Below are 25,517 nucleotides of genomic sequence, written 5' to 3'. Positions count from 1 at the left end.
GCATTAAAAAAAAAATCACTGATTCTGTCATGGACGAATAAGTAAATTAATTGACCTATGAAGAGGAAATAAATTTCTAACATTTTAGAAGAGAGTAGGTCCAATATGTAACAGACTAGAAGAGTAGAAGTTCGAACTCCCCAATATTAACTTCAGCTTTACATCATCAAGTTTCTTCCAGGCTCTGCCTAGTTTACTCTCTTCACCTGTGGACCTGACTACAGCTAGATATGAGAAGTCCGCTTAATATGACATACAGCAGGCGACATATTAATTCCAACCAGCACTGTTGTTTAACAATTTCTTTGAGGATAATTAAGGATTAAAGATTGAAGTAAAATTCTGTCCGGTATTCATGCATCGTGTATAAGAATTTTGAGTTTGTTAACTAATTAAAAGAGGTTAGAGAGTTTTGAAACTAGTTACAATTCGGCAAGTCATGCTGACAATATGGAAGCGTTGTGAGAGCACGTGATATTTCTAATCAGCCCTCTCTTTGATGGACACTAAATTACATTGACCCATTAATCACCCTTTGTAACAAGTGCCATGGAGCGAAAACTTGCATGATAAACAAACACAAAGCCGTTTCCTGGCAGTAAGTGGTCTATGTGCCACCAGCAAACTGAATACATTTGACCTCTGTTTGTCTTTGGTGCTAAGAATGCGAAAGCTTGGCCACTTTCTCCTCCCAGCCTCCTCGCAGTGATAACAATCACGTGCACAAAGAGGCTAATTCCGCTGGCTTAGGCCCTCATTTGCATATGAATAAATGGCAGTAAGATTGGAGTGGATGGGACAGTTACCCGCACAGATAAACTCGCATTAGGCTCAAACGTTCTGAACAATGGAGAAATCTGATTACTGTTGTGACAGTGGTCAGAGGATTGCAAGTTGTTAACACCTCTTATCTGACCACTGGTCAGTTTGGGTGTTCCAGAGCTGGCTTTCTTTAATCTGCAGAATTAAAGTCTTGACCGCTCCCATCAGTTTTGAACCCTCTGACATATATAGTTCACAGAAACATCAGCTAAATAGGGTGTTAATTTAGTAGCAAGCATATCAGCCAGAAGTTTGAATTTCAGGTCTCTCTACAAACAGATGACTTGGCCTCTCAAAGGCTTAATGGGTCATTTGCTTTCTGCATGACTTGATCTGTGGAACATAAAACTTATGATTAAAGTTATTGACCCTGATTGACAGTTTGTAACAATAGGAGAAATTCACCTCATAGTTAACAGCTTTGTTTTGCAAGAGAAATGGAATTATTTATCATAAAACAGTATCAGTGATATGTTTTGCATTGGTCTGTGAAAGTGTCCAAAAGAGTTGATCAGGATAGGGAAAATGTAGTCAAATAAAACATTCTAGTGTTTTATTTCTTTGAATTGAGGAGAATGCATATTTAAAGTTTTAGTGAAAGTTTACACACAGTATGCAGGATCTAATCTGAAAAACTTCATGCAGCAGCCTATGAGAAAAATTAGCCTGTGTAATAAGGCAAAAAATACATAGATAAATGAACTAATGTGTGTCATCCGATGTGTGACAGTATCAAGACAGCACATGAAACCCCCTGGTAGAACCCCGCATGGTTTGGGGCCCCTTGTCTCCCTGGTGGCCTTGCAATTATCAGGGATTGTTTGTAGAACTGGCTGTGATCAGAGAGAGTAGATTGTCTGTCCTGTGGCAGATTATGGCCCCTTTATCTCACCATCGGAGACTTCCACCTGAGGGTAATTAATGGCCAGGCTATTTGCATACCCTTGGAGTTTTAACATGGGTTGGGGGCCTAGCTTAGCTCGCTTCCTCTAGCAGTAGTAGTCATCATGGCTCAGGTACGTCTTCTCTCAGTTTGTCTCTGTGTGGATGATATAATTAACAAAGTACACCAGGTAAAGGTGATATGTAGGATAAGCTGACCGGCTGTGTAGCACTTGTGGTGAATACATATGTAGCAGTTTAGCTGGTGTAGCACTGTTAAGTAATCAGGTAGATTTAAATGTTGGTGTGCTATCAGTGGGGCTGTGTAAGTGGAGGAAAAAAATGGGTGTTAGTTATTAATTACATAGAGATATGTTTAAATTTCGGAGCAGTAAGGTCCAGTTATTTTGGGAGTAATAAAGTGTATGGAAATGTGTAAATTCAATAAATTTATAGGGGGAGATATAGCATTATGGTTTGTCAGTTATGAGGGTGAATGATGAATTCGTTCATGTATTATATGCATGCTTCCACAAATTGAGAAGTTGTGTGAAATTATGCAGCTTGTGTATTGGTTAGAAGTTTAAGTGAAGTGTTGTGAGTTTAACTGACCCACTTTGTATATTGTTAGAAAACTAATACATTCATATCTGTTCAAACTAATAATGGTGCACTAGTTACACAGGTATGCAGTGGGCTTGCTGTCCTTGCTCACTCCCCAACCCTTCTCCCCGTTCTCACTTCCACTGACACTTCTTTTACCTGAGAAGTAAAGTGTTAGAGCAGGACATAAATAATACCTGTAATCATAGGATATCATTACACTGTAGTTATTTTGCTGATTGTTTTATTTCCTCATGACTTAGTCAGGTGCAAATAAGTAACACTACCGTTGACATGTTGATAACATGTCCTGGACTAACCTTGGCTTCAGCCTGGTAAAAGTCGTTAAGGTGCGACAACAGATCATGACTGTACAGAGGGGTGTAATTGGGCTGTGTGGAAATACCTGGACAGGTGATAAGAAAAATCAAGCTAGTGTTTGTGAAACATTTTAACTAGGTCAGTATTTACAATCCAAAGTAGGAGATTAGACTTAAATCAGCCAGGTGGGATGTACAGGTGCTTTTGTGAACTGTTTACCCTGTCTATTGTTTTCTGCCTGCCGACACATCGTCCTGAATTGCGGAAACATTCTGACTACCTGAAGTAACCATTGACAGGTGAGACAGAAATCGGAAATTTTACGGTCATTCCAAGTCATCTTAACATACATACTGGTCAGTTATTGTTAGACACTAGTACCATGTACTCCACCTGTGGTATCCGGTGTTGTCACATATTTACCTGTGCTGATGACACCTGGCAATGTACAGCCTTGTAACAGACATTTCTAGCTGATGCCAGTCAAGACCCAGGTGTTTACTCTTCACTTCTGTTCTCATCCACATAAAATTGATAGGGTTTTCCATCAAGTTCAAGTAGTCATATCTCCTCAGTGACTAGGCAGTATGTATGAAGAATTTACCTGAGACCGGTATAAACATATCTGAATTCATGTTCCAGCTTAATCTGCTTTTGTCATCTCCATCACCTGGATTTTATATGCATTTTTGTTCCTTGGTTGTTAGCTGTTAGCATGTGCATTGCAATGAAACCAGTGCAATATCTAGTACAATTGCTTGGAGAAATAGATAGTTAGATCTGGCCTAGTTGTCTAAGGTGTTGCTGCTATAGACGACTCAGGCTGTATGTTTGAACTAGCTATTGCTACGTGTAGTTTAGCTGCAGCTTTGTGTCATCAAGCTTGTCATCAGGCACATTTACTTGACTGGTTTCCCCTGGGTGATGTGCCTGGCGTCCTCTACTGAATATGAACCTCAGTTTATATCTGATAAACATCTGGCAGGTAAATAAATTCAGGAAGTATGAGATCATTTGTGTTACAGTACACTTTTGTTTGCGAGCAGTAGTAAACTTCTGCAGAGACACCATTATGTACTCTTATTAAGAAGGGAATCAGAATGAGACAAATCAAGGCTGAAAACATACTGCCTGATGTGTGAATACTTATACTGAGTGTTCTGTACCCCCATAGTTGTAAGTGGATGTCATTTAGTGTGTATTTAGATGTGCAGTACAGAAAGGTAGCTGTTGATGGGTAAATACGTACAGTAAAACCAAACACCCATTAAGCAAATCCACCAGTATTGATAAATGCCTGTAAAAAGAACCCTCAGTTGTTGACTTCACTGAAAGATGCGAAGAAGTTAGGCAGAAGTTTTTTTTTTGTCTTGACTTCGCTGAGAAAAGACGTATGTAAAGCGTAAGTAAAGTAGCCTGTATTTGAGTGGACCATTCAGGTGAGAAGATACTTACTTGGATACTTACAATTTAACTAACTCCAAGTACAGGTGAGTAGGAAGGATTTGGAAGTTTATGGTAGCTGTGACTCCAAGTAGGAAGAATTTGGAAGTTTATGGTAGCTGTGGCTCCAAGTAGGAATGGTTTGGAAGTTTACTGTCACTGTAACTCATGGTAAGGATGTTGTTGAAGTGTACAGTAGCTGCAGCTCTAAGTGTAGGTGATGTTATGAAGTAGAGATAATTATAAATTTACTGTAGCTGTAACTTCTATTAAAGGTGATTTGGAAGTGTATGGTAGTTATACCTCCAACTAGAGATGATTAGGAAGTTTACTGCAGCTGGAACTGATGTTTATCACCATACCAATGACCTTTTACTCATGGTGTAGACAATAAGATGGGCATAAATTAAAGAAAAAAACCTGTTGAGTAACTTTTGGTCTCGGTCAGTTTAGCCCATCCCATTCATTTCTACCTGACCAGGTGAGAATGACCTGTCCAGCTAATGTCCACTGTTAATTTGGCTAGTCAGCGCGTAGCCAGGAAGATGTCCAGTTAATGACTGGCCACAGGCTCTTCGAAGTGTTCACTACCTGACCACCCTTGGGCGGTATTTTCCAGGTAGAAAAGTAATTAGAAGCTTGCTTCTGACATTCACAATTAAATCATTTAACAAAACAGGTCTAGTTATTTTCTCTCTGTTTGCGAGTACTTTTTCTCCCTGAAGTCATTCAGTTTAGAGTAGGTACAGAGATGAATGATGTTAGACGTGTGATCAGTTACCTGAGAACAAGACTTACCTGACATTTATTTCATTAGGACGGGTGAGTCTTTTGAATATACATGTACCTGGAGTTTTTAGTTTGCATTGAAATTCAGGCTCTGAAGTTTAGAAATGCCATCTCTATTCAATCACTTTTTAAAAAAAGTTTTAAGAGTTATAAATCACATGTAGTTGATGAATGTGCAACAATACTGTCTTACATCACTTGTTTTGGTGGTGTGCATGTAGAAAAGTTTAATGTGTGCAGAAATGTCAAGAAGTGCAGTGAAGTGTGTATATTTAATATCGTCTAATGGTAGGAGGTTCAGATCAGCGTGCCTGGGCTCCGCAGGACGCCCATTTTAATGGCTGTGGCTGTAACCCTGTGTAATTGTAGGGATTAGCCCAGAGGAAGGGGTATCTCAACAGGTACATGTGCGCAGAGTGTTGCCATGACAAAACATTGCCTCTGTTACTGTTACCATTATCCTTTATCACAAGTCCGAGTGGAATGTCAAGTTCTCTTTTATTGTTGACCTTTGGCTTGTATTCTAGGGAAGTCAAAGTTGTCAATATCATAGGCAAGTTGGTGTTCTCAATATTATAGTCAAGTCAAAGTTATTGATATATAAGGTGTGACAGAAATAGTACCCTTAACATCATATCACCAATCACCTGTGTCAAGGTTCAGGAGTGCTTCTGTCTATGTTGTCATTAAGTAACCTTTTGCACATTTCGCATTTTCCAGTTACCCAGACATTGATGCATTTCCATGCATGTGGTTCAGCAAAATTTTGCTATAAATTAATCTGAAATCTGTCCGTAATTCTGTGTCATAGCTAAACGATTTATTTACTCACCTGTTGCAATTTTTTTTACCTGTTTAAAACATAAACAAATCATGTTTAAGAAGCTATGGTTACCCAGAAAATTTTGTGCATGGATTTGGTTTACCTGTGTGGTCAGTAACTGGGTGATTTGCCGGTGTGAAAACAAACCACAAGAATTCATCACCTGTAGTTTGTTAGCTTTTACATTGTTCAGAAAGTGCAACACAATGTTAATTTTATGTGAATTGCATCCCCAACATCTTGCATTAGCTGAGCCAAAAACAAAATTAATTAAATTAAAAAAATAATTTCCTGATTTTAATAAAGAATTTACCAGGCAGTGTATTTGCGGGCCTAATGCTATAATTCTTAATGATCTTAAAGACTTCTTTTAATTAACTACTTCATTATTTTTGTTGTGTTAATTAAGATAAGATCTATAAAAGGTAACAAAGTCTCGGATAAAGTTAATTAAGAGGCTTTGTTACATCCACCAAGTTAATGTCTAACAAGTTTCACTTAGATCTCATTTTCCCAAACATCTAATTATATAAAAATCCCCAGATACCTGTAATAAGTGTTACTGAACTCATTAATTCACCTTTCCTTTCATAATATTACAGGGCAGGTAACATCGGCGCTGATCAATTTTAATTAAATTTTGTACAAGTCCGAAATTAAAAGTTCGGACTTGTAAGTGCATGTTCTCTAGGCATAACATGATAGAACTTTTGCTAAAGTTCACAGAAAGGACAGGGCTTAGATTACAGGTGTTAGTGAGTGAGTGAGTGATTGGGGTTTAACGTCAGGTGTTAGTGAAAAGCCATCATTCCTGGTGATTAGAAGTGGTACAGTGGCAAATGGTACAAATGTATCAGGGAGAAGGATTTATTGGGGGTTTTATTGTGTAACATTATATCACCTAGGCTAAAAAACAAAGGTGTGAATCTTATCACAGCTATTTTAAGTGTTTGTGTATGGATAAGTGGTCAACTGGAACAGTAGCAATAGGGCAAAATGCGAAGGTTGTAAGAAGAAGTTTGTCTTGCCACACAATGTCCATGTGGTACATTAAATAATCAGCTTAAGGATTCATGTAAGTTGGAGATGTGTGAGAAAAGAAAGGGATGGGGAGAAATGTAACAGGGACACTTAGAGTGGCTGGCACATCAAGGTAAATTACAGGTGATCGCTACAGGTAAGGTGCGCAGTGCATTGTAAGGAAGGTGATGGTTGGGGATGGGATAAGGGGGGGGGGGGGGCAGTGCTTGAAGGAGAGTGCAGCAGAGAAACATGTGGAGAGTGGAGCTTGATGAAGGGCAGATGATCATAGCTTCCAGCATTATTACACCCACAAATATCTCATTATTACGTAAGATTTTTTTTTCCAAGTTTTTTAGCTAAAACTGTGGGGTAACTTAGGGGGTAGTGAGATGCTTGTTTTGTGTGAGATACAGGGCTATCATCAGAAGATAGCATGGTCCTGTGTTACCTGTACACAAACGAGGAACCATCACACAGGTTCCTGGCGGCCACACGGGACCGTGTACATCTGTCAAACATCAGCCGTTTACACCACAAACTTGACGATAGCGATCTAGCTGTTGACAACAAACAAACCGCCAAGAAAACTACAACTTTAGTATTGGATTTAGCCAACTTAACGGTTGGATCGTTTTTTGTTGTCTTTTTTTTTTTTTTTTTTTTTTTCACTTCACCCTGAGTGACAGTGCAGGAGGTGTAGTTTAGCGCAGCCTGCACACGGTTACAGGTGACTGTCACAGGCTGTCAAGAGAGGTGAACACTGCGCCGCGTGCTTGTTCTTCTGTTACTTCACCTGACTCACAGGTACACCTAGATGAGCAACCCGCATTCACTCATATATAACAGGTATTTTAAACACTTCTTGCATCATAGCATTTCTTTTCTTTTTATTTAGTGGGTTTTTTTTTTCTTTCTTCCGGAAAATCTTTTTGTTTTCGGCTGTATGATTGACTTTCCACTAGCAAACAACGCTTCTTGTTATTTTAATGTGCACCTTTTACACGTGAGCGTCTACATGGGATGCCATGTGTGACATCTGATGTGACAGATTCAGATTGCAGCTTTGACCTTTTCACGTTGTTGAGTCCTTGTGATCGGATTTAGCAGGTATGTGTTATTGGTTTGTGAGATACAGCAGTTCATGGTTTTACACATGTGATGTGTTACATACTGTTTCACAATTATTGATAAGGTAATGTCACATCTGTCATCAGAGATTTCGCTGAAGTTAAATATTTACCAAATATTCACTTGATCGTCGCATACATTATAGTTTAGGTATGAATTCCTTAGAAGGTGCTAAGTTATAAGTGTAATTACCTGTATGTTTAGCACGTCCTGAGCTCGTTATTGCTACATTCCTGACATGGAGTTTTTGAGCCTCAAAAATGTTAAAATTATGTTAATCAACACTTTTTTCACCCAAATCATCCTGTTTTAAATGTGGATTAAGTTTGGGTGGTCTTCTCATTAGTTCATCTACCTGTATCATTAATTGAGAGAGAGAGAGAGGCTGTTCATGTATCAGCTGGTTCAGTGTGTTATCTCTTACCTGAGAGCCAGGGGTGATAAGATCTGTTTGATGTTTTAATTACTTCGTCACTTGCGTGTTGTGTAAGGATTCTTCTTCAGCTAGAACACACTGTGCTGTTTGTTTAATACCGAAACAGAAGTCTCACTGAATGTTCCAGGCAATTGTACATTCACATGTAATTAAATTCAAGCTGCTGGCAAATCCAACAGGGGCCATATGGAAATGATATAAAGGTTACAACTAGATGAAATTCCTTGTTAAGCGTTGTTCAACAGTGCTGTAACATTTAATCATTACAGCAGTTACAAATATAAATCCCCCATATTTTAAGGATGTACTAGCTTAAAACTAATGAAATAATGTTGAAAACGAATTAAAACTCACACTTATTCCAAGTATCAAAGAAGGTTAATTTTTAGTGTAACTTACTCCAATATTTCAAAATGTTTAATTTGAAAACAATTTTGATGGCTGAGTTCTGGAATTTTTGCAGGTTGTTGAAATAAACTGTTTTACCCTAATTCCTTAACCTTTTCAACCGGCTCTGTGACCAATATTTTAAAACATTCTTAGAGAACTATGAGGTGTAGAGAAGTAATTCACATAGTTTTAGGAAGCTTGCATCTTTAATGGCACACACAAATCGTTTTTAGCATCTGCCTCTTAATAATTGTATGCATAACTTCCACTGAAAAAAGTGCTTCAGTGGTTGAAAAGGTTGCAGATTTACAGTAAATAATGCAACTGTATTTGAGCATATTTTCAAGAGAAAAACCCTACTTTGCAAAATAGAGAGTGGAAGAAGCTCTACAAATAAAGAGAGTATGCTTTTACAAGTGTGACATTTTCATAGAAAATGAAGTCTGCATGGTGTATTGGGTTTGTTTGTTTTAAGAGTAAGATTTCAGTCAGTGTCAAGAAAAAAGATTCATTTGGTGATATTTGTAGAGTAGCTGAATTTGATTTGATTTGATTTTGTCATTGCAGCTTTTTGACTTCACTGCCATATTCCTTTATTTCAAGAGGTGGGTAAGAAAGTAATTTGGAAGGAGTTCAGCTTCAGCCTTAAGAAGCTGAACAATTGAATGAGAACAGATGACTTGCATTGTTGCTGTATTGGTGATGTATATAACTCAGTCATCCATCAATGTCAGCTTGACCCTAGGGTCTGAGACTGCCTTCCTACAGACCCCCCTTGCCACCCAGCCCCCCTCCCTCCACCCCCTCCCCTTTCCTGTTACCCTCATGTGACAGAATACAGGGTCATTTATCACCAACTCTATTGTTGAAAGATTTGTTTCCTATTATAGTTTTAATGGGATATGATGCTGTTCAAGATTCGGTTTTAGACAGGAGGTGACCAGGGTCAGATTCTGCACTGGCCCAGACCAGAACTTTTATTCTCAAATGTTCATGCTGCTTATATAGGAGATTTTTTGTCTAGATGTGTTAATGTTAAGAAAAATTTCCATATTTGAACATCTGGTAAAGACCGTTTTGCAGTTGCCAGCTAGAAACTACATATATTCTTGGTAAGTATAGCACATGTTTCACCTAAGAGATAATTTAAGTTTGAAAAAAAAGAAGTTTTAAATTTGTAAGACCCAGTCTTGGATATGATAGTGCCTTAAGAAGTCAGCTTATCACTTGTTCTGACTTTGGATTGGAATAGTCCTTTGTTGTTTTCATGATATTTAGACATTTTTTTATGGTGAAAGAAGTGATCATTTGGTCATGTTACTATACATCAGATGGTGAATCTAACATGAGACTAAGGCACGTGGAGAAACTTCCAAGCTTTTATTATAGTTGCACATGTGGCTTAAAGCAAAAGTTAATCATTTCCTTGATGTTGAATTAGCTGGTGTCTCTGCAGGGGCTGGCTATACCAACATAATAACTATCGTCATCTGTTACCTTGAGGACGGCAAGCATTTGCAGGATAGTTTTTTTTTTTTTGGTAATGATTGCATACAGGTGTGTAGAACAGTAATGACAGGTATTGATGAGGGTACAGGTAAAAATGTGACCAGCTTGGGCTGTAGAGTTATTAATCAGCAGGCGTATATGAAATGATTACATGTATGTATATGGATGAAGCATTGCCGTTTTTAAGGCCTTTGTTAAGTAGAGGTTGACAATAAATCAATGGTTTTGATGTTATGCGTAGATCTCTTTTTGGACCATCTGAAATTATTGACATAAGAACCGTCGAAATGGCATTCAAAGTGCATTGTATTTGTATGAGTATTTATACACTTCAGGACATTTGTGTAATATTTTGGCGGCATCAAATAAACAAAGCAAAGTTTAGTTCCTTACAGGATGTCATTTGTGTAAACAAATGTGCAAAAATATATATCACCTAAGTGCAATCACTCAGATTACTCTCTGCGCATCAAAATAAAAAAAAAAAGAAAAACAAACTTTGAATCAAACATTGTTGCGTTGAATATGTAGGTATTTCAAAATTTCAAGTTGTAAATTGCATCAAATTTTTTTTTCTTCTGAAAAAGAGCAAATGGGGTCAGGGGTGGTTTACAGTGCTGTCCCCAGGCAAGTGTACTTTGGCTGCGGATGGTAGTCATGCAGGCGTGGAGCGTGTCTTCACTAAGACACCCTGCATGGACACACAGTGCTGGTGTTGTGAAGGGAAGAGCCGGAGTGATCGAGAGAAAGGGTTATGTGGACATATAATAATAACTGGCTCTTGACCTGGTGCCGCAGGCTCTTTGTTAGACACGGCCTACCCTCGGCCTTATAACTTCACCCTCTCTCGGCTGGCTCAAGATAGCGGCCAGCCAAAGAAGAGATTTTTCTGGATTTATTAATCAATATCGTCTGTGCGTAAGGAAATTGTGCAGAGTCCACCATTGATATGTATTCATGGCCAGCTAGAAATATGTCTTGGATTTGTGCAGAGGGGGAAAAGGTCACTGAAGGTACGAGCAGATTGGTGAGGGGGTTTAGTGGGCCGCGGCACGGGTGTTCGTTGAAACAAGAGGGTAGATAAAGGGCGATGGTGCAAAGGCGTGTGAGAAGAGAGGCCTTGGGGGTGGTGGGGGTGTTAGAGGACACGACTGGCTTGGCTGAAAGAAGAGAGAGGGGGAGGCTAAGAATCTTTGGGTGTAGTAGCAAGAAGTTAGCTATCATCTGTCTGTGGCCCAGACACCCTGATTATTAAAATCAGGATCTGATCAAAATGATATGGCAAACTCTGTCATGATCTGACTAGAGACAGATAAATCTGCACCCATGATGATCAGGTTTTGGGCACAAGGCCATTCCTTATTGCCTCCTCTCTCTCTGGCACTGTCACTGCACAGCCAGTAAGGGGAGATCACCCCACCCAAAGATTCCAGCAGTCTTCCATTATGTATTAGCATTTGGCAGTTTTGGTCAAAGAATGGAATCTCACCCTGTTTTTGTATTTACTATATTAATGACAATGTACATGTACATGAAGTTTTCAGCCATTCCTGTGTTTTATCCCTATTTTGCTGTTAGGGCAATCAAAAGCTGAGGTAATGTTTTGACTGTCATATTTTTGGTAAAGTTATGGACACAGTATTAATTCCTTTTGAGGAATGTAATTTCAAAGGTTCAAAAAAGAAAATGTGACTAGGTAGACTCCCCCCCCCCCCAGTTGAGCCTCACCACACGCGCCCTTTGACATCAGTTAATCTGTTAACTAAACCATGTCATTGATGAACAGTCATGGGATGAGGTAAAACAGCGTTAATTAAAAGCTGGTGCTAATGTCTTAACTCACTTAACTGGATGTGACATAGGCCCAGGTGTGTTAACTTTTCATCAGGGACGACAGTCTAAAGAATGATATATCACGTCTCTTGTTTTTACTAATACACATGTCACCGACTGATGGGGCCTCATGCTTTTTCTCTCAAGATAAAAGGCACAGGTTTTATTTTTGCACTTAAATTTAAAAAATACATATCTTATGTGGTTTTTGTTACAGTATACACACAAAAAAATATATATATGGACTCACACAGATTCATCAGGGCTATTAGTTATGTTGGCTCTCCAGTTATTTAATTAATGGGCTTCTCTGAAGATGAGTAAAAATAGAGGTTTAATGAAGATTTAATTAACAGTTGGTCTTTGTTTGGTTAGCATCCCAGACACTGTTGGAGTTATAGATATAGAAACTGCTGTTCAGCAGAGATTTGTGTCATTTGTGTCAGCGGCTGAAGAAACAGGTAAGTTTTCTGGAGGCTTGATAATGCATTATCAGAGTTAGCCGAGGCCTTACCAAGGAGCGGCAGATAGAACCATAAGCGATTAAACAAACGACAAAACGAGCATTATAAAACCGTGATCTCTTGTTTTCTCTGACAATGCAAACAACATAAGACGCAGACAATTGGCCTTGGTTTTAAAATTTTTGAGGGTGTGGTGCTGTTTACTTTCAAGATGATGTTCATCCGCCACCTTACCTGTGAGTTATTGTGCCTTTGTGTATTTAAATAAACGACAGGTTTGTGTGTATATATGTGTGTTCGCCCTGCTATTTGTTTGCTGTATGTCGGCCAGGTCCTAGTTTTCCTGTTGTAAAAAGCCTATCATGTTTTACCACCCTGTATCCCCTTTGGTCTGCTTGTCTTTAAGCTGTACATCCTTTAATTCTTACCAGGAGCACTTGTCTTATTTGTCTGCTTAGAAGTCACACCTTTCACCACAGGTATACATCAAAAGTCCCCATAGAACTTAAGGAAAAATTCTGACCTTATCTACTGACTAAGTATGGTGTCCTTAAAATAGCAGAGCATTTTGTTAACTACTAGGTGAAAGTTACATGTGCAAATGAGGATATTGGAGAGAGTGTAACAGGTGTTATTGAGAAAAATATTATAATCAGCAGGCTCAGGTGTGCATAGTTATTATAAGTGTGCTAGAAGTAAACATACCCAGCTTAATTCTTGTATGTTTTAATGGTATGTTTTAAATACCTTGGTAAATAATTAATACAGTATAACTCCACATTTAAGATTTTGACTTTGGCATAGCAGTTTGTAAGACAGATTTAGGGGGTAGGGGACAGGTTAGATGTGTGTGGTAATGTGGGTCACTAAGGTCCATGGAATTAGAAACCAATATAAACCCAAGACAGGTCTGGTTTGAGAATTCCCTGTCTACATCTCAAGGGCCATAATATCATAAATTTGACCCGCTAAGTCAACAAATTTTAGGAGTGTCTTAATTCAGTGCTGGCTTTTCATTAGTCTCTTAGCCATTAGTGAATAATTTATCACACACGCTAATCTGTCACAAAGAGAGGCCCAAGAGTGTGGGGGGAAGAGGGCCTTCAGGTGTTAAAGGTCAGTACTGACCTGAGACACTTCCTTCAGAAATTGGAGAGCCAAATATGAAGGTTAAATAACAACCCAGAAGATATAATTTCTTAAATGTGACTTTCTTTCTATGAAGATTGCTTAAGTAAAATAACCCTGAGGTAGACAGCGGATTTTGTTGCCTTAGTGACACCACTCCCAACGCCTCTATTCCTCCCTCCCCCACCACCAGGTGGAGATTAAACTGAGCAGTGTGTTTGTTTGTTCAATCAGGGAGATAAGACACTCTCAGGAGTTTGTCTTTTTTGCACAGTCAGTTATCTCATCACCAGGGTCACTATCAGTCTTGTCAATTTGAACTGATTACAAAACTGATTTTAATTCAACCGAATTTCAGTATTAATCACGTGAAATGATCATGATTAGGCTAGCTGATAAGGTGAAGATTTAAAAACTCATGCCTGTTTGTTTCCCCAGCTTGTTTTTTTTGTTCACCCTGTCTCTTGCTCATTCAGTTAGTATTATTGATAAAGTTGTGACAGGGCATCTCAGTGAGATAAATGATTGCTGATAAGCTGTGTCATTGTTTTTCGGGCTTAATTAAAACATTCAGGTGAGAAATTAAATCAGCCGTCTGTATGCTTGAATAGGCTCCTGTTGAATTCACGCTCACAGCTTCAGCTCTAATGTGCTCGCAGACAATTTCATTACTTGTCTGTATAGAGATATCTATGCAAATGTCTTACCTCACCTGAAGCTGCCTCAACTCACCTGTACCTGAGGACTCGTTAGCAGGTGCTAGAAGGTTACTAAACAAGAACTGATGTTAGGTTAAAGGCCACCTGACTGCTTGATACAGTGGAAAGATGACTCAAGCCTGGGTGAAATTACTGACTGTTATCCAGTAGGTGGTAGTTCTTAATGTTGAACCAGTGTCATGAAATAACGCTAATTACTGCCGTGTAATCAGAAGTGTTGTGTAGAGCAAATCAGTAATTCATGTTTCTGATCTGTTAAACAAAGTAATAAATAATGGCTAAATTCAAGATATAACGGTAGCTACATGTAGTGCATGATGTGAACAGATACTCATGCAGTATACTTGTGGTAGTTTCAACTTTCAGTGTGAGTTATGTGTCAATCGAACTAACAGCATCCAGGTATTCTTATAAATGTAGCTGAATAAAATTACTGCTATAAATACTGCCCCCTTTCCTACCACCTTAATGCTGGCCGGGGTCGTATAAGTGAAATATTGATGAGTACGGCGTAAAACACTAAAGAAGATAAGAAGATAAAACAAACTGACCACTAACTTGCATAAATGATGTGTGAAACAAGCCGCCATCTGTTGTTAAAAATTATTTGTGAACAAACTGATATTAATTTACTTAATGTTAATTCTAGCTGCACTTATTAAAGTGTTGTGTACTACTGATAGATTCATGCTTTCACACATTTATCTTTTTATATTTATAAAGTCAGAATGTTCGCTTACTCATTCAAACTGCAGTAAGAATATCCAAAAATCTGACAAGATGAATCCAGTGTTTACAACCAAAAACAAAAAACAAAACCAAAAAAATGTTTATATTTAGCATTCAGCCAATTAATTAAGAAGGTCATTTCCTGAGGTGTCACTTTGTTTGCCAAACCTCTGAGTGATTCTTCCAAATGCCAATGTTATCAGACAAAAACAATCGGAAGGATTTTCAAGATTCATTATCAAGGGTCAAGTGATAAGAATGCCCTGTAATAAGGATAATCAGCAGTTACACTATTTTGAAATTAAGAAGCTGCAGCATATCCATTTTTATTAACCCCCTTCCCCTCCTCTCCCCCAAGTATTTGTCTCCTTACAGCCTGGGCTAGTACAGATACTTAATGTATGCAGTTAATGTATACAATTTGGTCTTTGTCCAACTATAAATTACACAGCTTATCAGCTGGTTGTCATAGTGACCATCCTCCATATAGGTATTGCTGGGTAGTGCAATCACTTCAAGAGGCTCTCAGGAAGGCGGTTGAGATAGAGACCTATAGCTGGGCTCTAGCCCGGTGCTCCAGGACAATCTGTTGTGCAAAACATAGTGCATTGGAAATCTAACACTTTAATAGGCCATAGCGTCTTGTCTTTCTGTCTTCTGGATTGTCTTCGGTAAAAATTGCCCAATTACTAAGTGGACAGCACGTCTAATCGCCATAAATATGCCACCGTCACAAATCATCATCCATTTCACCATACATCATTAAGTTTTGCCATTCAAATTAACTTTTCGGATTAGTTGCCATCGTTATTTTCCTTCAGATGTCGTCTATGGTAGAAATTACTTCTTCGGCCATCATGATCATTTTTGTTTTTTTTTTGTTTTTTTTTCCTTTTTTTATAAATAGTTTCTGATCTATATGCCAAAGTTTGCTCAACGACTGCTTTGGTACAATTCAACGTATGAAGAGTTTGGATTAATGATGTTGTTGTCCTGAGATTAGGCTTGTGTCAATTAGACATGGCTTTCTGTGGTGGATAAATATTAGATCATTACTGTATTTCTGGAGTCTACAGAGAGGGTGAGGCAAAGGGAAATTGTGGCTGAAGATGGCGTCCAGCACAAGGCATCAAGGCTTTAATGACAGGGTGACGGGAGGGTTGGGTGACTCGGCCTGGGGTACAGAGCACTCCTCAGCGTGGGTTGATATACAACTTCTGTAACATGTATATTTATGACATTGAATGAATGGAAATGTATAAAAAGCCGATATTGGATAATTGCGAAGCGGCTGTTGTGTTATTGCGGCAGGCAGGAGCTCAGCACAGAGATTTCCACCTCTGTAAGTGTGAAGCCATTGTGACCCACTTGGGAAGCTTTGGCATCAAGTTAGACCTAGCTCCCATTGATCTTTATAAATGTATTAATTGGTTTTTAACAAAAGCCTATAATTGCTTCCCTGTTGGTTGAATAGCTGGCAGCCTTTGATTAAAAAAAAAACAAGAATTGATTAGAAAATTTCCCCCTCTTTCTGACTGCTGTGTGGGATAGAGTGTGGAGTTATTGAAAGTTAGTATTGAAAGGTAATGCAAAACAGTAGTCAGCTGACGAAACGACTTCTCTCTGAACAGGAATGTGAACATGGGGTGTATGTGCTTATGGAACCATGTAGGTCATATTGGGTGACCCTGGGGATGCACAAAACATTAAATAATTCACTGTAAATTGAAATAAGCTGAGAACCAAGGATAAATATTTGATTTGATGACAAGAAAAGTGATACAGTGGAATGCACTTTAATGTTATGGAAAACTAGAATTTTTGTGGTGTAATAATAGATATGATTGTAAAAAAAGAATAAAATAAAAAAAATATTAATATTATTTATCATTTATCTGAGATTTAATTTCTCCTTTGTACATGTGGATAAGTCAGGTTTTCAAGTTTGCCGTAGATATACTTACATACTTCTTGGTTGTCAGGTTTTCATACAGTGGAAGACTAACCAACACGTTGCTGTCTAATTATTCATGTATTTTTAGCAGAAATCTTTTTTGTCTCTTTATCTTTCTGTTTTTCTCAGATTAAAGCTAATGAACAACTGTCAGACTACTCAATTTGATATAAACCTTGTCTGTTTGATGTTGCAAAAACAAGTTCCTAACTAGACTTGATTGATACGGTCAGCAATGTCAAAAATAACACCATGAAGATATGTGTTCTAATTTACCTTCAGATTAAGGTTTCTATATTTATCTCCCCCTCCCTGAATTCCTGTAGGTGATGCTCAGGCTAGAGTAGCAGATCTGTTAGGTTATCCTTACATCGTCTAGCATGCTGTAATGCGAACATCAAAATCTTTGTGTATGCATTGAGCAAAAAAGACAGGTAGATGCCATTTAACATGTCCTTAGTAACTAAATATTGAAACTAAGCATTGCTGAAGAAAAAATTACCACTAGAAATGGTGGCAATATAGCGTATGATAATACTTGCTTTTTGTCCCAGTAGTGATGAATGCCTTCTTATCATGTTTATAGTGATTACTTCACCAATAAACTTATTAGTAGTTTATCTATTTTATTCCTACAATAAAAACTTTTTTAAATATGGATTTGGTACATTAATATTCTAATACTTTGTGGTGTTATGACTTTCATGAAATGATGGTGTCCATTACCATTGAGAGAATTTACTTAGAATATGCGGCTTTCAACATTTCCGTCAAGAAAATCAGCTCTGGAAAGAAGCTGTTGTTTATTTACCGATGATTTTTTAAATGGTTTTGAATTTATATTCTCACATGTTTATACTGGTTGCCTAGCTTGTATTTATGGTTCCCATGTAATTATCACAGAGGGTGTTGCTGTAAAACAAGGTTTATGAGTGGTTGGTCTTGTTTCTTGCTCTTGTCCATGACCTTTCCCCTGGTCCCCTATGTGTCCAGGTTAATGACTTCCAGATTGCCCAAGTATTGCTGAGGCAATTAAGATTGGATTTGGTCACTGTCTCATCCCTGGTGTCCCTTCCTCTCCTGGCAGAGACATCTTATCTGGAGATATTACCATATGTCAAAGTTTGAACTGAGCTGGAAATTAATTTCTGAGTGATATGATACCATAGGGGTTTTTGGAGTGTATTATTTTGTAATGATGTTCTGCATGTGTAAGCCATTGTTAAGTGGCTCAGCCTTACTCCTGGACCCCGATTCTCCTGTAGAAACCTGACCCCCCTACTGTATAGATAACCCTAAGCCAGAGGGGTCAGGGAGATTGTGGGAAAGGCCAGGGCCCCAGAGCAATGAGGGCCAGATAGAGGGACATGGATCACCAGGCTTTGAATGCTGTGATAGAGAGACCAGCTTCTGTACCTAGCTCTTTTCTTCTAACAGTTTAATGTCAGGAGCAAGTGTTAACAATCAGGGTATAAGGAAGGGCTGGTCTGGGAGGGAGGGGTTGGAGTGGGGAGTGAGGGGAGGGGGGGGAGCCAGTCAGATCTGAGGCCAGGCAGTTTATTAATACAGAAATGCCTCAGCCTTCTTATCCTCAGCCACTGTCCTGCTGGGAAAAGAAATTTGTAATATCAGAAAGATGAAGGCTCCACCTCTAGCCTGCCACCCCTAATTAAAGAGTGAGCCTGACCCGTTTAACCCACCCTCTCCAATCAGCATAAGTTCCTCTGTATCTTCCAGCCTTTTCACCAACTTGCTGTTTTATGATTGTTACTTTTTTTTTCTTTCGCTACTGTTAATGCACCAGCTGAATACGAAGCTTAAGCGTGTTGCCATGGAGAAGAGCCTAATCACTAATATCATTCCACCACAAGTGCTCTCTAATCTCGACCGGGCCTGACTCCCAGGCCTCGACCTAGACTGATTTTTCTTCACAGCTCGCGGCTTTTTTCTTCCCCTGCTTAATTTCTCTTAATTGCGAGCTTTTGGCCATGTGATTATGTATTCGGTAGGCATTTTTAGCAGGTGACCAGTCCCTGCGGAAACTCTGCGCTGAGGACCCAGAGGGCGAAACAGAAGCCCAGAATCTCTGATTGTCTCCAAGTCATCACAGTGACTTAATCCCGTCAGAATTCAGAGGATCTCAAAAAAACACAAGTTTGCCCCGAACGTTGACGCTTTTGTTTCGCCATGGCTCTCCTATTTGTTGACAGAAATAAAGGCAAGGGATTGAGGGAACACCTATGTACAATGAGAGCCATTCACCTGCCTAGGGGTTAGACAAACACTCGGCTTCCTGCAGTAAGTTGAAGAATACACTGGAATTGTTCTTAACTTTATTGATTTTTTTCTCTCTCTGGAAGTGTCATGAAGCATTTGATGCTATCAATGTGAGAGCGGCCATATTTCCACAAACAGCTGGACTTTGAACTGCCTGATACTGATAATGAGATAGGCCGAGATGGCCCCTGCTCATTAATTTCCATCCATCACCGTAACAAATGACACCTTGAAATATGAATATGAAAGATAGTTTTTTCCTGCGGGGTCCTTCATTAATCCGTGGCCAAGACGACAAGCCTCAAACTGGTGCTGCTGGCTTTCGGCTAATCTGTGAGAGAAATGTCGAGGCGTGGAAATGTTATGAGCTTTGGTCCTGTTAGCAGTGGGCAAGACGACGACAGCGGCAGCAACACTGTGGGAGCACACCCTCCCCTCCCCCCCTTCTTCAGGGTAGACCCCTCTCTAGGCCACATCTCTGCCTCTGTTTTTAATATGCAGGCCCACAATTAATCCCCTGGCCCCGTCTCTCTCTCTCTTACACACAGGGCGAAGGCGAGCCAGTCAGCACTAACCATTTTTGTAACTTGATCAAAACGCCCGTTAGTAGCCAACTACATGATGGGCTCCGACACTTGTGCCGATCTTCTGTGTCTGTCTTAGGGAGCCCAGGCTGGGTAAGGGTATCGCGGGATAAATACCCTCGGCCCCATATTGTACCACTTAATGAGTGATTTGTCTGTGCTGGATAATTGTGAGGCACACTCATGCAAAACAGCCAGTGCCGCTAGACAGCTGTGACTGAGGGGACCAGGGACAGAAGGAGTTAACGGTCAGTCCTAGCAGCCAGCAAGGCAGTGAGAGGTGGTCTCTATCTGAGCCTCAGTCCATCGTGGTCTGTCCCCTTACCAACCCTGCCCTTTACTGAAGCTTGGGGAGGGGGAAGATTGAGAGAGGAGAGAACTTGTGGACCCGCGCCCCGCTAAAGATATTGCCCAAACAGGGCCTGTGCTAATATTTGAAAAGGCCTTAGCGACACAAAGGCTCTGCTATCTATTATCACCAACGCAGATTTCTAAAGGATGTGTAATTGAGGGAGACAGGAGTTAGCCTAGCCTAACCACTTTTCTTTTAAAGAACAATTTTGTGTCTGGCAATGTGGGTCAGCTACTAAGCAGCGACCCTTGCCTACCACTGGTGTGGAGAGGATATAGCTGCCCACCCGCCTGCCTGCCTGCCTGCCTGCCCGGCTGGCCCACACCTCCCGTTGCCCTCATTCGCCCTGGGGGTGAGAAGTTACATGGGTGTACTGCTGTAGACAGCTGTGACTCGGGTCTGTGAATTCCAATATTGGTTTTTATCCGCTGTTCGGCTAGTGATAGGCCTGTACTGCTTCAGGTAGGCTGATGCCTTTTTCAGTTGTGTTAATGAAACTTTCTTGTTCTTTTTTCATTCATATTTTTTTGCCATCTATTTTTTTTAATATATATATATATGTTGTGATCTTATTTTGTATATGTATGTTAGTATCATATATATTTTTTTTACGACCGTTTTAAGCTAGGTAATCTGTCAGACAACATCCTTGGTGTAAGCAAAAAAGTTCAATACCCTTTTTTTGTGGTGTAGTTAACTGTACTGATATGGTGTTTTAGGCAGTGTAATGAATACTGATAAGTGCCTGTTCAGTGATCAACAACAATGTATTGAGGAAAGTTAGTGTTGGACACAGCCTCACCTGGTATTCAATGGTGTAAGTGTCGACCTATGGAGAGGTCTGTGGAGTATCAGCCCTCTTTGACCGTAGACACCTCAATAGTTTCCATTCAACTTCACCAGTGGCAATATTCAGTGTACGGCCACTAACATGTGCTTCACATCTTAACTCCCCTCAAACGACAGAAATCTCAGTGCTCTCGTCATTTACTGTACTTTCTGTCAAGGAAATTTGACAATAGGGATCAATGGTTTGAGCGGCCAGTGGGATTCAAGTGACTGGTCATCTTAGGCACTGACTCTGACTGTCTGGGTTAAGGCTTTTCCATCAGTATTGACCACAGCCTGCTGTGGAGCTTTATGCTCTCCCTTCAGCTAGAAGTTTGATGTGATAACAAAGTACCTTCCAACACTGTTTCTGTTGTCACAGAACAAAAACATACAAATAAAGTTTACTTTGTCACTTCTTGCTATTATATTGACATATCCTCTACTTTAGCAAGGACAGGACTGATACAACCATAGAAATTTCCAAGCGTACTGAGGGCAGGATTTCTGAACTCTCTCTCCTTTGGACATTGTATCTTTGTTGTTTTTTACAAAGTTACAATAGGGGAAAAATCATGTTATTTCTGATTTCTCATTTGTTTTTATTTTAATCCAATACCTGCATTAAATTTTAGGCAATAATTTTCTGCATAAAAAACTGAGAGCTTTTGTCACGTGGTAAGCCTTTGGGAGGCACGAAATGCAGTTAGCCACAATACATACATTGTACAATACTTATAGACAAATCTTCATGATTTTAGATAAACAAATGATGCATTAAACATTTCTCTCATTATTTAACGGTGTATTATGAATAATTTAAGACGTGCTAATCATCCATTTGGGTGATAAGAGTTTCTTTTCTAGTCTAGAAATCATAGGCTTGTTAATTTAATTCACTAGAGTGTAGCAGTTTTGCAATCAGAATTACATATTGCTGGATGGATTTTAATTTTTTATGAGTGTGAAGTATCTTTGTAAGTGTAGAATTCTTTTAAAGGTTGAACAGTGAGATAGTGGCTTTTTAAGGAAAATGACCCTTGCTTGACTCCGGGTTTACACAGCCAAAGTCCAAACCCAAGTATGGACTAGGGGAGAGAATGCTTAGTGAACACCCAATGGTGCCCATTGAGACCAAAGCTGGTCATGTTAAATCACTGAATTTCATAATGTAAATTGTTTTTGATTTAAAGATCATTATGTGCATTTTTTATCATTTCATTGAAGGTGGAAAAAGTCTTATTTTTTATATTTTTATTTTTTTTTAATTCAACATCCAGATCTGGTTTGTAAATTGATTTATTGTTCGGTCAAGTGAACATGATAACACATATTTGCATGAAATTCTCAGATGAGAATACCTATGTTTGAATTAATTGCTATTTTCTCTTTCTAAACATTCTTTCAAAATCTGATAGCTTCTGTAATACTATGGCTCGTAAATTTCTTGCCTGTGTTTGTTTACAGCTTCCTTACCAGCATCATATATCAGAGAAATTTTGTCATAATCTAACAGATTTCACAACATACATGTTAAGGTAATAAATTGATTTCAGGTGAAACATTATTTAGCAACATTATAAATTACAAAGAAAAGTTGTACCAGAGATTTGGCAGTACCAGAGCACTATGGTTCTTGGATGAAATTCTGGATTTTGAATTGCATTTACAGGACATCATGTTACCAATATTTTGCTGGAAAAATCACACGCCTTTCTGACGGCAGTAATCTTTTTTGTTGGCTACGTTGAAATTATATTGAAAGTTTTTGGTGAATTCCAGTTTGAAAATTTGAATGAATAACCATCATCCATGGAATTAATTGATATTTAAATGTTAATTCTCACTGAACAGTGTTGAGAAAAAAATACAAAAGAGTTTATTATCATAAATTAAAGCATGCTTGTTTTATAATAATAATGTAGCAAAAAGGTTAATTTAAACTCTTTCACAAGAGAAAATACCGGCTTATAAAAATGGTTGCGCATTTTAAGATATCAATTAAGCTGTACAATTTTGAAATCCTTACTTTAATATTTACCTTCAAAGTTTGTGGCTTGGTAAATTAATGTTTTCAGATTGTGATATTTATACTAAAAAATCTCATTTTTTTCTGGAGTGAAAAATTACATATTGTTGCTGTGAGATTAAGTCTTTTAAACTATTTTTGATGGCCCATCATTTTTCACAGTTTGTTTACCAGCTATTTATTGATTTCCCAGCCCTTTCTTTAGGTTGATGTTGATTCTATCTAAATATATGAACGATCTCATGTAAATATTTATTTGTTTGTCTACATGTTGATGAAGGCAACACAATAACTGTTTTTACTCTTTTTGTCGGTCTTGAAAGATTTTGAAATTCAAAATATTCTTTTCCAGCTGAAACTCAGAAAAAGGAAAAATGCTGTCTGCAGAAAGGAAAAAAAATGAGAATGGTCCTGTTTGGACAAGGCTTTTAGTGGTTTTAGGTTTGCTGTTGAATGCTCAATAAAATTCAGTGAAAAAGTCATTTTCGAGACTTTCCGACTTAATTCTTAAGTCAGTCTAGAGAAATATTATGATATTATAATAATTAACCATTTTGACCAGATGAAGGCCATTTATGATATTATTTGAAAATGATTTAAGCTATCGAATGCTTTCCTTCAGATTTTGTGACGTATTTTAGATTTCGTATGTTCAAATGTTTTTCTTAATTTAAATATTTTTGTGCATCATTACTGTAATGACATTAATTATTTCATTAGTTATGGTGTTGAAAAAAGCAATTATATGTTATATTATCAGTTGTTTTGAGGGATTTGTGTGCTAAAGAGTCAGACAATATACATAATAATATCTTTGTATTATATATACATATATATATATATACAGTATCTTTTTCATACATACAAAAAGCAACAATACAACCAAAAGTGCTGCCCCTGCAACTGTCCCAACCAGCAGAAGTAAAGTGGTGGGTGACAGACCCATTCCCAACCCATTCCTAACCCCCACCCCCCTTGCTGGTTGGTTGAGTGGGTGGAAAAATGGCCCCTTTCCCATCCCATGTTTGGTTTGTCACTTGCACACATGTGTGCAAGTGACATGGCCTTATGAAAAAGACTTTCTAATAATAATAATAATAATAAATCTAAGTATAAAGGGTGGGGGTGGGGGAATGCATTTTAGGTTTAACTTATCGCATTTAGATTCTGAACAAGTAAAGTTACGAGAGATGGGATTTTATCTAGATGGTTGATACAATGAAAGCATACATGCAGTATGCATGCATGAATGTACATTTCATTCGTTATCTGACCATAACTGATTTTAAGTCGCGTGATTGAAAGCTTGGTAGAGAAGGGGCTTCTTTTACGTGGACAGGGAGGCAGTTCCATCATGTAATTTGTCTGCGCTTTAGGGAGATAGATATTATGTTGTGTTGATCTGAGAACAATATTGTGAAGCTGTTTGTTTTGAGGGAAAAGCTACGTAATATAGTTTGGACAGAGATTGTGTAATGTTTTGTAAATGATGCAAAGAATTTTGTAGTTCACCCTTTTATTAAAATACATGCATTTTAGTATTGAAAGTGAAGTTTTTCCAGATGTGTTTATTGTTTCCTATTGAACTAAACAAGTAGCTTTTTTCTGTAACTTGACTATCTTTTCTCTGTTTTTAATTGAACAGTGTCCCCATACTGAACAGCACTAATCAAAGTGAGGAAGAGCGTAAGACTTATAGAAATATCATTACAGTGAAGGGCTCTCTTCCTTTGTAGAATCCTTAACAATTTAGAAATCTTTTTACACACATTTTTGATTTGTGTGTTACAGGAAAGATGTTCATCAATATAAATACCAAGCAGTTTAGCATTACTGACTTGTTCGAGTTTACTTCCATCAAATATAACAGAGAAACGAACATTTTTGATTACCTGCAGCCATTGCGTGGAGCCCAGTATCATGTATTTAGATTTTTGGGGATTATGGAACTCTAGGTTTTTGTCGCACCAGTCTTTAATGCAATCCATACCACTGTTTATATGGCGCTCAATGTCAAACACACTGCCTGAGGAGCAGTATATGGTTGTGTCATCAGCAAAGTTGTCAATAGAAGTGCCACTGTCTTTTATGAATAATGGAAAATCATTTAAATATAGAATAAATAGTAAAGGTCCCAATATGGACCCTTGCGGGACACTGGCCTTAATATCTATAACATCAAACATTTCTCCTCCAACAACAACCTTTTGTTATCTGTTCGATAGGTAGGACTGGAAAAAAGAAAGAGCAATCACATCTCAACGGTATACAAAGTCATAGATTTTGTCTTGTAGTTTGCATTGTCTGAAATATGTATTTTACAGTTCATACCTGTAAGTGCATGCATACATTTCTCTGCCATATTGTTAACAGTGTCATTGTTAATAGGTCTGTCCTAGGGACTTGTCTGTTTCTATTATTTGACGAATTTGATGCATAATTCAACTGAAT

The 25,517-nt window shown here is 38.4% G+C and overlaps 1 protein-coding gene across 3 annotated transcripts in view; it reads left to right on the top strand.

The window, feature by feature from the left end:
- The window catches only part of LOC135474827 (zinc finger homeobox protein 4-like), a 110,128-nt gene that overhangs the window by 42,954 nt on the left and 41,657 nt on the right, over positions 1 to 25,517 (top strand). Inside the window, exon 1 of one of the 3 annotated variants that reach the window (XM_064754437.1) lies at positions 1,741 to 1,838. The exons of 1 other annotated variant lie outside the window; for it this stretch is intronic. The gene's annotated coding sequence lies outside the window, so the exon portion shown is untranslated. Of the gene's footprint in view, positions 1 to 1,740; positions 1,839 to 2,890; positions 2,928 to 25,517 lie in introns of those variants that run through there. One more of the 3 variants, XM_064754436.1, reaches the window with a different exon arrangement.

The sequence above is a fragment of the Liolophura sinensis genome, chromosome 9 (genome assembly GCF_032854445.1).
Source record: "Liolophura sinensis isolate JHLJ2023 chromosome 9, CUHK_Ljap_v2, whole genome shotgun sequence".
NCBI classification, from domain to species: domain Eukaryota; kingdom Metazoa; phylum Mollusca; class Polyplacophora; order Chitonida; family Chitonidae; genus Liolophura; species Liolophura sinensis.
Note: the sequence above shows the minus strand (reverse complement) of the source record. Positions and strands in the feature narration are given on the sequence as shown.